The following is a 13,126-nucleotide window of genomic DNA, read 5'->3' as shown; positions in this document are numbered from 1 at the left end:
GAGCGGGCGCGCTGGCGGCTGGCGGACAAGCACAAAGAGGAGAGAGAGAGAGACAGACAGACACATAAGGCACGCCATAAACGTAGACCACCAACCAGAACCCAGACTGGCGAGGCGGACGTACACACAGAAAGAGGCAGCCAGGCTGAGCTGCAGAAACGCACGCTTACTACATATGTAGCATGGCGTTATACAGCAGCTTTCTTTTTCTTCTTCATTACTTGCGCCGACGTCGTCTCGATCGGGGGCTGCTGATTGGGTGGGCGCAAAGCAATGCACATGTAGTGGCAATGCAGAGGAGAGACACACCTTACTTACTTAAGCATCTACGCGTACGCAACCAAGAGAGGCTGTATGTATGTAGCATCATACTTGCAGCAGTCAGAATCTGACAGGTGTGTTTCCAGTGTTGCATCGCCGCACGCACTGCGCCCTGAACGTCGTGGTTGATTTTCATGCGTGATCTACCTACCTACAGCCGTCTCACCAGAGGGCGTGGAAGAAGACAACAACAACAACCCAAAAGGGGATCTGATGCGACGTGGTGTTATTCCATGCCCGTGAACGCAAGCTATCGTCTTTCGGGTTTGCCTGGTACTCACTCTAGTGGTGTGGTAATAATCGTGGACTTGTCTTATGGTAGCGGTACCTAGATATGAATCTGACGGTGCCAATATACCACTGGCTACATGGACCAATATCTACACAAGCCCGCATCCACGCCTTCATATCCCATCTCGTTATTACACACACCACACGAACACAAGCACACGCTCTCTCACCCATACATCTAACACTTACCCACCCACACATATGCACAATCTAGCCAACGCATATCCCACCCCCAGCCGCACGCACGCAAGCCAGATCGGCCTCGGCCTACCTCGCCAGCTGACGGAAGCTGAAAGGAGGCCACGCTGCAGCGTGTATGTGTTGACGAAATGGTCTAGAGATTGAATCTGCCACCACGAGGGAGGAGAAGTGGAGGAAGCGAGCGGAGAAAGCACACCGGTTGAAATAGACGTTGATGGCATTTCCCATGATGCTGAAATTAGATCCCTATCGCTGGGTCCCATTTGGCAACACCCCCTCCCCCAGATGCAGCGGGCGCCGCCATCTGCTCGCTTAGACTTCCGCCCCCCTCTCGTCGTGGGGTATCTGTTTACATGGAACCCCAAACTACTTCCCTCCGGGCCATCATCAACATCCTCATCGATGGCGTCCCCATGCTTTCACCCTTACCCATGGTCACTCTGCTGATGCAAGTGCAGTTACATCTAGCACGCCACCTTGGCTTCTCATTGCGCTCAGCTGTATGCAAGAGCAAGCTCCAGTGCCGTTTGTTGCATGCATGTTTATTGGCCCTTTCCCTGCCAGTAGTAGTAAACTCGCAGGGAGTTGTTCTGGCTTATTAGGGGGGGCAAATGACATGCATGTAAGTCCCCATTCACAGAGGTAGGTTGTGTCCTGCTGACCGCTTCAGAACAAAGGCCGCCGTCCTGTCTCTCTTTTCAGGGTTGCGGAGAGGGAAATGGCCGTTCTGGGACGAGTGGTATATCAGCTCCAAGCCCAAAGAAGAAGTAGTATCATTCAGAAAAAGCAAGCCGGAGATAAGGTACGATGTCTACCAAACAAGAAGTCGTCGTTATCATCATATCATCCAATGACCGGATAGGGTCAGCTACAGATGTAACATCAACTAGGTAGGTGGTAATCTGCTGAAAAGCTTCAAGGGCCGAAAGCAAACGCTTACACAAGAAAAAAAAAGCTGACGTTGCACTGCATTACCCCAGAAATGACCACACCTTAGCTGCTTAGGTGCAACGCGGCCGGTGGCTGAACCTCCATGCATACGTACATATATGGTAGGGGGGTTATAGGGAAGGGAGAGGGGTTGGGGAAACACCAGATCCAGACAGAGGTGAGGCTTACCTTTTTGCCCTGCAGGGCTCGTGAAGAGAGAGAACTCGAGGCTTGGTAAGGCAGGTCATTCATCGATTTACACACTTACTGCCCATCATCATCATCATCATCTTTTGGGTTATCTGCGGGTGCCACCGAGGTAGGCAAAAGTCGGTATAAGCATTTAGTGAGAGATATGCTGCGAAACCCCTGTGGTGACGCTCGTGCACGCAGGCGTCCGCTTTTGTGCCGCAGATGGAGAAGTAATTTGCGATCGAATCTCGACAAGTCGTAAGGCAAGAAAAGAGGGACATAGAAGAGGCAAAAGCTAAACGGCGTGTCTTTGTCATCACGAAGGTAATCGTGCAAACTGGCACAACTTGAATGGCTCCCGGCGGTGGGTTATCTGCCTGGAATGGCTGAGTAAAGGTCGCAACGGAAGCCGAAGTCCCGAAATAGATGGCCCCGTGACGACCTCCGTTGTTGTTGTCGTCGTCGTGGGCTTCGAGATGCGCGCCGGTATGTTCGGCGGTCTAGTGGTCGCCGTATATGGAAGGGCCCCCTTTCGCTATCCACATAATATGGATGCCTACATATGTGCAGCAGTTCAATCAGACGCGGGCGGAATCAGCTCCTGGATTTTGGAGATACCGGATTGGGCCAGGCAACCCTCCATCAGACCAGTCATCTGCATGGAAGCGTTGATGGAATGATGACCGCATCGCAGCCCACGTTTCACACTTGCGCCTGTAAAACTATATCGGGATTGCGGAGCACACATTGCGGCGCGTGTGATGGCCGTCCATATCCAACCCGTCGTATGGCAACAACCTGCTGCCTACGACGACTACTGCTGACTGGCGATGCTTCGACGGAGAGCGAAAAGAGGAAGCAGCAGGGGCGTACGGCGGCGTGTGACAAGGCGGTCAACGGTATTTTTGTGAGAAGTCATAAAATCGTGGTCAAGTGCTGTTGCCAATAGAATGTAATAGGTGCACAAACAGGCAATTGGTAACTTGGCGTACTGTAGCTCACGAAGGGGCCAACCAACCCCGGCGAATGGTGGCATCGACGGTTGGCTTTGAAGACGCGTGGTACTTTCACCGACCGTACCAACTCGCTGGTAAACCGGCGGGCAAACCCCCTGCTTGGTTTTAAGGGAAGAAGAAAAAACACCTGTGTTTCTACAGACTTACTGACCGTCAAAGCTGCGCTGACGAGACACCGTGGCAGGGGAGCTCGAATGTCGCCGCTGCGGGACGTTGAGGACTTGCTTGGCTTTTCCCTTGGGCGAAGCAACTAACTCATTGGTGGTTCGCTTTAATGAGGCTGGGCGGGTTTGCGGCACAACACTGCCAACAGAGAGAGAGAGAGAGAGAGAGAGCATGGCTTCAGGGTCCCAGCGCCGTAATCTCACATAGGCTCGCTTATACCCTAGTCCGTTCTTGTTGTTGTTTCTTCTTTCTCGCATGTACGTATGTATGCACGTATGTAGGCAGCGCCGCACTGGCACACCAACACGCAGTCGTCGCAGAAAGAGGAATGTTCTACGCATGTGATTGGAAAACAACCCGCCCGTAGGGCTGCGGTGCTGGGTGCGTGTCTCCTAGGGGTACTGGGTACTCCAAGCTACCCAGAAACAGGTACCAGCACCAGCACCAACAGCACGCACGGCGGCCCTGGCTGGCGATCAACCTGATCCCGGCTGAAGACGGCGAAGCTGCAGCAGTAGACTGCAAGGGGCCTTGTCTAGTAACATTAGTGTCGTGGCGTACCGGCGGCCGTAGAATGGCCGATCATATCATATCATGTTATCTGTTCCTGCTGACTCACTTCGCTTGAGAAGCTAGGTTTGAAGATGCGAAGTTGCGTGACGGCCAACCAAAGCGCATCGGGGCCCGTCTCCCATCAGCAGCGTGCATATGGGATTGCGGCGACGTACTGGAGGATGAAACAGCGATTGTGGGAATAGCCCGGGACTCACGGTAACACGGCAGCAGTATCTTTTGGGCCCAGGAACCCTCGCAGTTTTTTTTCTGCCTTGCCTTGCCTTGCCGGTCATTGCTCTCCGGCGCGAAGGGTGCGCGATAGCATAGTAGTAGCGTTGGAGAATCCCCGGAACGACGAGGAGGACGGCGACTAGTCACGTAGCACAAGGCACCTAGCAAGGAGGCCGCTCGGTGAAGATTGGCCAGTCTCACCGACGATGCGTACGACAATTCCCCGTTTGGGGCGGGCGCGCAGTGCCTGAAAGGAGCGTGGTGCAGTCTTCTGCATGCGACTATTGCCTTCGCCCTCGTCGAGGACATATCATGATCACGGAGCAAGCGGTTCTTTGTAAAGACAACGACGCCGCCCCTCCCTGGTCCCGGCGGCAGCCAGAGAGAGAGGTATACAACGACCGAAAGGGGGTTTGAATGCCACCAGGCATCATGCATATGCTCTCCTCCTCGCACCGCATGCTGTTGCAATCACCCCTGTGACGTCTCTCAATATGGTTTTGGCATCAAACGCCAATTTGTAGATCCATGCGAGAAGACCAATTCGTTGCCCATCTTGACGTTGCTCGGCACGGTAGGTGGGGGACAGTAGATGCCGTCCTTTCGGCATAGACACAGAACAGAAGCAAACAGGACGGCGGGCAGTTTCGCTTGCCGAAAGGGACCTTGGAGAAGATGGACATGGCTGTCTGAACCCCTCCATTATCGCGTGACCGGCAGCCGAACCGAGCCCACCAAGTTGCCCCTCGATCTGGTCCGTACTGATTCAAATTGATAACCCGGACCAATCCAATGCCTGCGTCTGTGTCGCCATGCACACACATATCAGGAGGAGCCAGGCAAACCGCAGGCCGTACGTCGCCAGGAATAAGGGCACCTGGCAGGGTGTCGTTACACACAATCCTCGACGTCTGGAGGCTGCCAATCGGGGATCCATGTGGTGCGCGAGCTTAACTGCGTTGGTAAGAAATATATTGATCCAAGGGGGCCGATTCTGGGGTGATATGTTGACGTGCAGGTGTTGCCTGCCCACATACCGTGACCCCCTGCTGGAATTCGGAGAGAAGGAGCGAAAGTGCGTGGCAGAAGCGCATGGTAGTGTGTTGTGTTGTGTTGGTGAATTGGATATCTCCGGCCATCCAATTGCTGCTTGAAGGATTCATCGGACCCGAGGCAGGGACTCCGTAGTCATAGAACGATGCAGTCCAGACGATCGCCGTGCCGTGCATGCCTCGGGTCGTATTCGCGAAATTATCATGGTAAAAACAGCAAACGATGAATACACATCGTGCTGTTGTTACAGGGTTACGGCCGGTTGCTTGACGGACGCGGCTATGCGAACGAGACTAGCGTTAGTTGGCCGTCTATTAATACCTCTGATAGCAGAAAGTGAGGCGCAGTGCAACATCTAAGGCACCGGCTTTCTCACTTGAGAACCTTCATTTGTTGGCTCGTATGGAGAGACAGACTTACGGTCACAAACCCCACCGCCGGTTATTTTAGAACATTTCCCTTTTGTTTTGCGCGGGAAGAAGAAGCCTCGAACTTCCATTGCTTGCTTGTATGTAGACACATCCGTTCTCAGCCAGCCACAGCCAGCCATATGCACCCATACCGAGGTACATACGTACATCTTACACACATACACACACATACACGGGAAATGCGAAGCACCGATGGATCCGACCAGCTGGATGAGGGCCCCAGTTTTGCCTTCTAGAAGAACACCATCTTTTTCTTCTCCATGTTGCAATGCTGGGAACCTTTCCCTCCTTGGGTCACCCCCTGTCGGCTCCAGCGTGCCTTGTACACCGTCTGGTCCGACACAATGCACACGGTATTATTGGAGATTGGAGATGCGCTCCTTGGGCGCAGTGGCCGGCGCTCCCCCATAGGGCGTGGAGTTTGGGTTAGATAGAGATTGAAATCCTCGATATGGACATGCCATGCCCTTATTCACGTATGCCCTAAGAGGACACAGGCCAGAACAGGTGACCGGTCGTCCTTGTCGGTGGACCGTCTGAAGTTGCAGCTGCGTTTTGCCGGTTACCCGTGGTTGTTGTGGTCTGATGAGAGAAAGAATGGAGCTCCGAGTCTGTCTTATTCGCGTGCCATGGACGTCACGGACGCCAGGGGGAAGAGAGGGGGATTTGCAAACCCAATTGGGATCTCTTCTGGATCTGCACCGATTCAAGATTCTCACTTGTTTTTTCTACGTGTTCGCCCGATATGAGCCGGGGCAGGACAAACATGGGGGAATGTGACATCTTCAATTCCAGACTGCTGGTCTCTATTTCCATGTTGTCCGAACCAAGAAAAACCTGCTTTTCCAGCCCTTTTCCCCCCAAGCCCCGTCTTGTCAATCCCCCCTATCTGCGCGCGCCATGACAACCAACGAGCCCCCGACTCGGAATATGGCTCGTCGGTGCTGAAACCGTAGCCGCTCCACACCCTTTGGGATCGTGAGAGCCTGGTATTCGGATCGGCTCTCCTTCCCCACAGCACATCAAATCTACACACATGCAGAGGCGCTCGGCGTACACAGTAGAGTGGTGGGCGTGGTGCGTGGTGCGTGGTATGTAGTATGGGTTCTGAGAAAGGGCCTATTGATCTTGCCGTTGTTGTCGTTTGAAAGACGTCGCGCGGCTTGTCTTCCAGCATTTCCGCCGCCCACCCCATCATCAATTCGCAGCATCCCAAAGCCTGCAGGTGTTTGGCACCCTTGCTGATCATCGCGTTCCTCTCCTCACAGTAGGGAACACGTCAAAAGAAAAATGGGCGTCAGTGTACATACAAGCCTGCAAGGTGCCAGCCAGATTGGCGATTGTTTCAGAATTAGACTATAGACTGGAGTATACAGCAATAAATCGGCGTTTATTTATTTGGGTGCCTAAAACTGCCAATTGGAGTTCGGTAAGTTCGGGTCGCAAGCTGGCAAGGCAAGCACGAACCCTTCATGAACAATCTTCAACATGCACAGCCCTGATTGGCCCATGGGTTGCTTTCCTTTTGCCAATGGACCCCCAGGAAAGGGCTTGCAGCTCGGGACCGCGACCGTGGATGACGTTTGCGTGGTTGCGTCGCCATTACGAATCTAATCGCATCCCATCATCGAGGCTGCGCCTAATATGCTTTGTGTGCGTGCATAGCCAGCTGCATACATGCCGAGGTGCTACGGTTCGTGCTTGCAGCAGCTGTAGCCCATTACACGTTCATCATCATGATCGAGCAGCTGCCGAGACTTGGGTGATATGATACTAGACAGCCCAATTGCCTGCCCGGCGAGAAGCAGCCGTGATTGGAAATGAGCGACAGGGACACCTGTCGTCAGGCGAAAACCCCTCAGAGCCGCGCCTTGCGCCGGGAAAAAGAAAACCACACATTGATAAATGAGGCGCCATGGGTAATCTGCAGGACATGTAGGACACAATCGTACCAAGCGGGTGGTGGCAGCGGCTTGTTCACGATCGGAGCCTGCAAAGGAGGGGGTGATCCTGCTTCGCTTAAGCAGGACCTGGGCAAGCAAGCTGGGAAGCGTGATGTGTACATACATACACAGCAGTAGAGGAGCAACACCACCAAGGAAATATCCCCCTTGACAGATAGATCAGCCATTGACAACTGGCCGCCTAGGCCGCATCCGGCGAGATCACGAAGCTTCACGCCGATCGACGGGGCCGGGGTGGGTTGCGCGCGCGATGCGACATTGCGAGAACCACCGTGATGGCCCCCAACCGGCGAACCCCCAAACCTTGTGTCTTTCCGCCGTCGTTGCTGGCAAGTCGAGTGCCACATGCCAGGTGGGCTGGGTGGGATCCCAATGCGATGGGAGGGGGGAAGGACGTCAATCAATTGCTTCTCTCTGACCCTCAGCTCAGTCGTCGCCAGTCAGCGCGGCCGCTTGAGCCCAACGGGCCACTCACGTACAAGAGTTTGGCAATAAATACGCATGCCTATATGTATGTACGCATCAATACGTCCAACTGCAATGGCCTGCACGATTGCAGCATGCAGCTGCAAGTTGAACGCGGAACAGCCGGGCGATGCCATCCCGTAGCGCATCTTTTTCGCTTCGGAGGTTTGCAAAGTATGTATCCATCGGTACCTATGCAGGCCATCGTACCATCTGGGGGCAGCAGTGCGGTACCACGACTTCTGGCATGGTTCGACGACGTAGGAAGCCATCCATGCATCCATGTATCCATGTGTAAGGCAAAGCGAGGCGCGAGTTGGCGCCGCGTCGCGCGCTATTCAGAAAAGAAATGAAAGAAAGAAGGAAAAGGCAAGTAGATGCAGATTGGGCGGACGGGCGGACGGGCGGGCGAGCTGAGTGGCCCCGGCTGTTTTCTGGCACCTCGATCGAATGCCGCGCGCATGATGCCTGTTTGCGTGCTCGTGGGAGTATACCTAAAAGCTATCTAGCCATGTACGTAGACAAGCAGGCGATACTAGCTCGGGCAAAGCTCATATGCAAGTCATTTGAGCTGGCCTCTCAAGAGGCAACTTGAGCCTCACCGGTTGAAATCCAATGCCGAGCATAGGCGCCTGACCCTTTCCTTCGGAAGCCCATTCGATTGAGATATTGCAACTTGTCCGCGGGGGAATAGCGATAGCCGTGAAATGAGGCATTCGGGGATCAACCGATCATAGCCAGGATCAGAGTGTGCCATACTTAATTCTCGACGTGACATGTGTAACGATGCAGTATGACGAGTCTATTTCCTGGGGAATGAACGGTGGGCTGGGGGAACAGGGGAATGAGGGGAGCTGGACCCCTCCATCTCCTGCGAATGAGCTTGCGGCGGTGCCTGACACCACAGAAGTATGTAAGTCAGTCCTGACCAAACGCATGCCCGGCCGGCCCACTGACATGGCTCGAGGGTTTGTCTCCGTGAGGTCGATATACTCAGTGTTCTATAGAGACCAAGTCCACGATATGTCAGTTCGGAAACCTGCTGGATCGTTCTTTATCTTGCAGCTTCATGACAGGTCAACGGCCGGTACCTATCAGGGATGCAATGTGCCCTTCTCGCTTACGGCAGTGCATTCATGTGCGTCTTCCGGCGTTTCTCAATTGAATGGCGGAAATTCAAATGATACCTTTGATGCACACCGGAAACAGCTCCTATTGGTAGCGGAGAGTTGCATTCAAGTTGTAGGTTGGTGCCGTCAACCATTCCGGTAAGCTTGGAAGAGGACCTGGAGATAGCAAACGTGACAGACAACTCACGTCGCGGCATTTGAAGTGAATATCCTAACCAGAGGGGCTGGTCTGCTGTTGATGAGTGCCTCGGAAAGTGCACGGCACGATCGATATGTCTCTGGTGGCAGTAGCTGATTGGTCGAAACCCCTGATCAACCATATCGTGCCCTGGCATGTAACGTTCTGAGCATGCGAGAGACTGTCCTCGTGACACTCCAACCCCTGCCCCGGCGTTGGAATACCACAGGCGAGAGAGTATACTGTACGCCAATCACCTCATTATATCGCGCACCCGGCGCGTGCGGTTTCCCCTTTCCGCCTATCGTGTGTGTTGGATGTTGGTGAAGACGGCAGGCAGGCAGGGAGAGCGTAAGACCGACAATTTCATCATGGGCAATTGCAATCACATCACAAGCTGCACCTGATGTAACCCAGCTCAGGAGCACCAAACAAAACAGAACACGAAATTTTGACCTGTTTAGCCAAGAGCTTCGATGAATGTACAGATGATTGATGATTAAGAGAAAAACAATCCAGCACAGCCTATTTCCGCCATGCGGTGCGAGGCTTGGTTGTTCGTTTGCTGCTATTTGCGGTAAATCTATTCGTGGTCGCCCACTCTGTCGGGTAATCCTTTCTGTAAGATGCTCCGAGTAGACCGCCGTTGACGTTGAAGCTGAGATGCGGCCCAGCGATGTAACAGTTGGATACGGAAGACCGATTTGCCCATATCTAAAATTACAGCGTGGTCAGCACTAGCCGTGAGCTGCGACTGTGCCAATGAAGAGACGAGTCGAAGCTGGGCGGTGAAGTCAACGCCCTCTAGATATTTCCTAATGCGAGTAACCTCGGCCAATCATGCCGTCTTAGCACCTGCAATTATAGACGCAACCCCTGCCGCCACACCTGCCTTATTCGTCTGGTGGTGCGGACTTGACCAACAATTGTTCGGATAGAACCACAGACAATGTTGGCGCTTTGCACTTAAACGATATTCAACAGCATGTAGACGTGCTACCTTCAGCGCTGGGTAAAGCATGCCATTCATTGTACATGTGGCTCGCTGCAATTCTAACAATCCAGCTGGGTGCTGGGGCAATGGCAAGCCCGCAAGCTTGGAAGCAAGAGAGACATTGTCGGTTTTGGGGCTTGCAGTAAACATGAGGGTTGAATCCAGGGCGTGCGCCTGTCTGAATCGTCACGAAACACGCGGCAAATAAGGATAGGCGTGAGAGTTGGAATCAAGGCACATCGATCGCTATGATGGGGTGGAGAGGGAAAAAGGCTGCCTCCCAAGTCTTACCGTGCCTGCTTGCTTACGAAGGCCCCTCGAGAGATTCGTAGTGTCTTGCCTGTCAATCACACGAGTCCTGGGGAAATGACGGCTAGCCCCCATCGGGGTATTGCAATGTTGGTTGAGCTTCGGTTCACCCAAATGACTCTTGCGAGAAGAGACGAAGAAGTTGGCCGTAGATCAGCCAGAACAAGAAGGCCGGAAGACAGACGCATCACCCAGTACGATGCTTTGATATCTATGCCATCACAGTTTCCTTGACGGGCGGTCAATACGCGTAGTTTCAAGTTCAACGGACATCATGACATAACGTTCAACAATTCTCAGTGCCCACAATGATGGGAGAATCTGATATGGCTGGCCTGTGAGGGACAAAAAAACAGGTCCTCAGGGTCTACAGTACAACTACGTATTTTAGGGCGGCGGATATAGAACAGAACTGGAATGGACACGCTGATACGGGTTCTCGGATAATGCCGTCACCACCGGCTCACTGTCAGCTGGTCCCCTAGCGTAGCACCTGTGCCTGTAGTAAGACGGCGCCCATTCCAGATTTCACCATCGGCGGTGGCATGGCGTGGTCCCGTTCCCCGGTATGGTTTACCCTGTCTGCGGAAGAACGGGCGAGCAGCGCAGCCAGGCGCAATGGATTTTTTAGCAAAGTATCAAATTTACTTGCTGTGTCCCTGATAGAGTGCCAGTAATAAGGTTGGCGACTTAATAAAACAGTGGTACCATTCTTGCCCTTACTGCCTTATTGACTGGAGATGGAGCCTCTCCGACGGCCGGATGATCGTCAGAAGGAGCCCACTCCCCATATTGTTTCGCAATTAGCTTAGGTTACAAGAGGAAAGGTCACATTGTCCACTTCTTCTCGAAGCGACCGTACGGTTCCAGCTGCCCTTGGTATGTAGGATGGCTTGCCATCGGTACGTATCGATGAGGTAGTTAGTTAGTTATCTGTCTTTTGTTGTGAATTAGGGCGCCGTGGTGGTTTCACGAGCGAACTTGCGCCTCGAGCCCTACGGGACCCTAGATGAAGCCCAGGGGTCGTGTATTTTCCAGGGGGAGGGCAAGGGGTAGATCATGACAAAACACCACTGCCAACTGTTGCTTCAACGGTCTGTCAGGAGGAGACAGGCAGGAAAAGGAAGTGCTCAGCAGAATGTGTTGGCAGATGGAGATGGATGCCATGCTGCCAATTACTACTCCTTTGGGCCATCGGGTTTTGGCCAAAATTCGTTGTGGTAATCGCTTGATCCAATCTACTGAGCACTGGGTACTGCGGTAGGGTTAGGTGCTGCTGTTGGGACCCACCTGCCACATGCATCTGGGTTAGGTTGGATTTGGTTTTAATCTTGCAATCTTTCTCATCTCCCCCAGGCTCTCTGGACAGAGCAAGAAGAAGAGAAAATTGCAATCGTACGTATAGTAGCGTGTATCGGGCTCGTACGGACCAAGATTGTGTACTGACGTATATAATTAGAACCATTGTGTTGTGTTTGTATGTGCCCGGCCATTGCCTAGATGGATACTTGGCCTAATTGCACCTTATGCAACTTTCGTTCGTGCCATTGTTGTTGTTTTTCAGCCTGGTGGCTCGCAAATCTAACATTTGATGGATATTGTGTACTAATAGGCGGTGCATTGAGCTCGATAGTCCGCCTCGTTCCTCGCCTCGGTTGGGCCATTCTCTGTGCGCGCTTTGCTTACTTGGACTCTCGGACCAGCCAGTGGGAATGCGAACTACTGCCGCATTATTGACTCAGAATGCTAATTACAGTGCACACACATATACAAGCTCACACACGCTTCCTCCTCTCGCCAAATCGTCGCGGGAGGGGCTCTGGAATTCTCTCGCGACACCGATGGCTGGCGGTGAAATCGCTGCCGCCGGTGCGCCCATGACGAACACGTCAATTCATAGGTTAGGTACCTATAGGTAATGGCGCTGTCACCCAATATAGGGTGGTGAAGTCATTGTTGGATGTCGGTGGAGTCCTGTAGGTCCTGGGCAGCCAGTGTCGATGGGGGCAGCATGTACCTAACAGGCCCAGCCTAGCACCACCTATATCAGCCGAGCTAAGTACACCCTCAATTGATTCCGCTCCGGACAGTACCCAGTGCGTTTCGCTTGCTTTGTGTATCTGCCTGAGGTACAGTATCGTGTAGCAGACTTATTTATCTTCTTAGGAGCTCTGTTCCTGGAGCCGTCAGCGACGGTTCCACCCTCTAGTCATCAACACGCTATTCTGAGCAGGTATTGTCCAGCGTGTCGCACTGCCAAAAGTACCTAGCCAAGGTGGTAGTAGCCAGGGCTAACATGCAGACGGCCAGCAGCTGCAGTGCCAGGCCTAGCGCACCTGCTAGCCTAGCATAACGGTCGCGGTGGTTCCTCTCAACTCCTTCTAGCATACCTGTCATTGTTTCTCGTGCAGCAGCTCCAATCTCCATGCCCGTCACATGTACTTTTCCTCCGCCCATTGATCCGTCCAATACCAGCAGGATCTGCAAAAATGTTTACCAACTGTGCCCTCCAGCCAATCGACTCTCCGCCTGGTATGGACATATCTCTGCGTATATACAAACTAGCTTTCGAGCGAACCTTTCCGAGGATGGCCCAATTGGTCGGCATAATCGTGGATTGGAATGTGAACTCTACCCTCGGCAGTATCGGACTGGACTGTTTTCTTCCATTCATCGAAACTCTCGTGTGCCCGTGGGCTG

The sequence above is a fragment of the Apiospora kogelbergensis genome (assembly GCF_038363985.1).
Source record: "Apiospora kogelbergensis strain CBS 113332 chromosome Unknown utg000005l_segment0_segment0, whole genome shotgun sequence".
NCBI classification, from domain to species: domain Eukaryota; kingdom Fungi; phylum Ascomycota; class Sordariomycetes; order Amphisphaeriales; family Apiosporaceae; genus Apiospora; species Apiospora kogelbergensis.
This window is presented reverse-complemented; position numbering follows the sequence as displayed.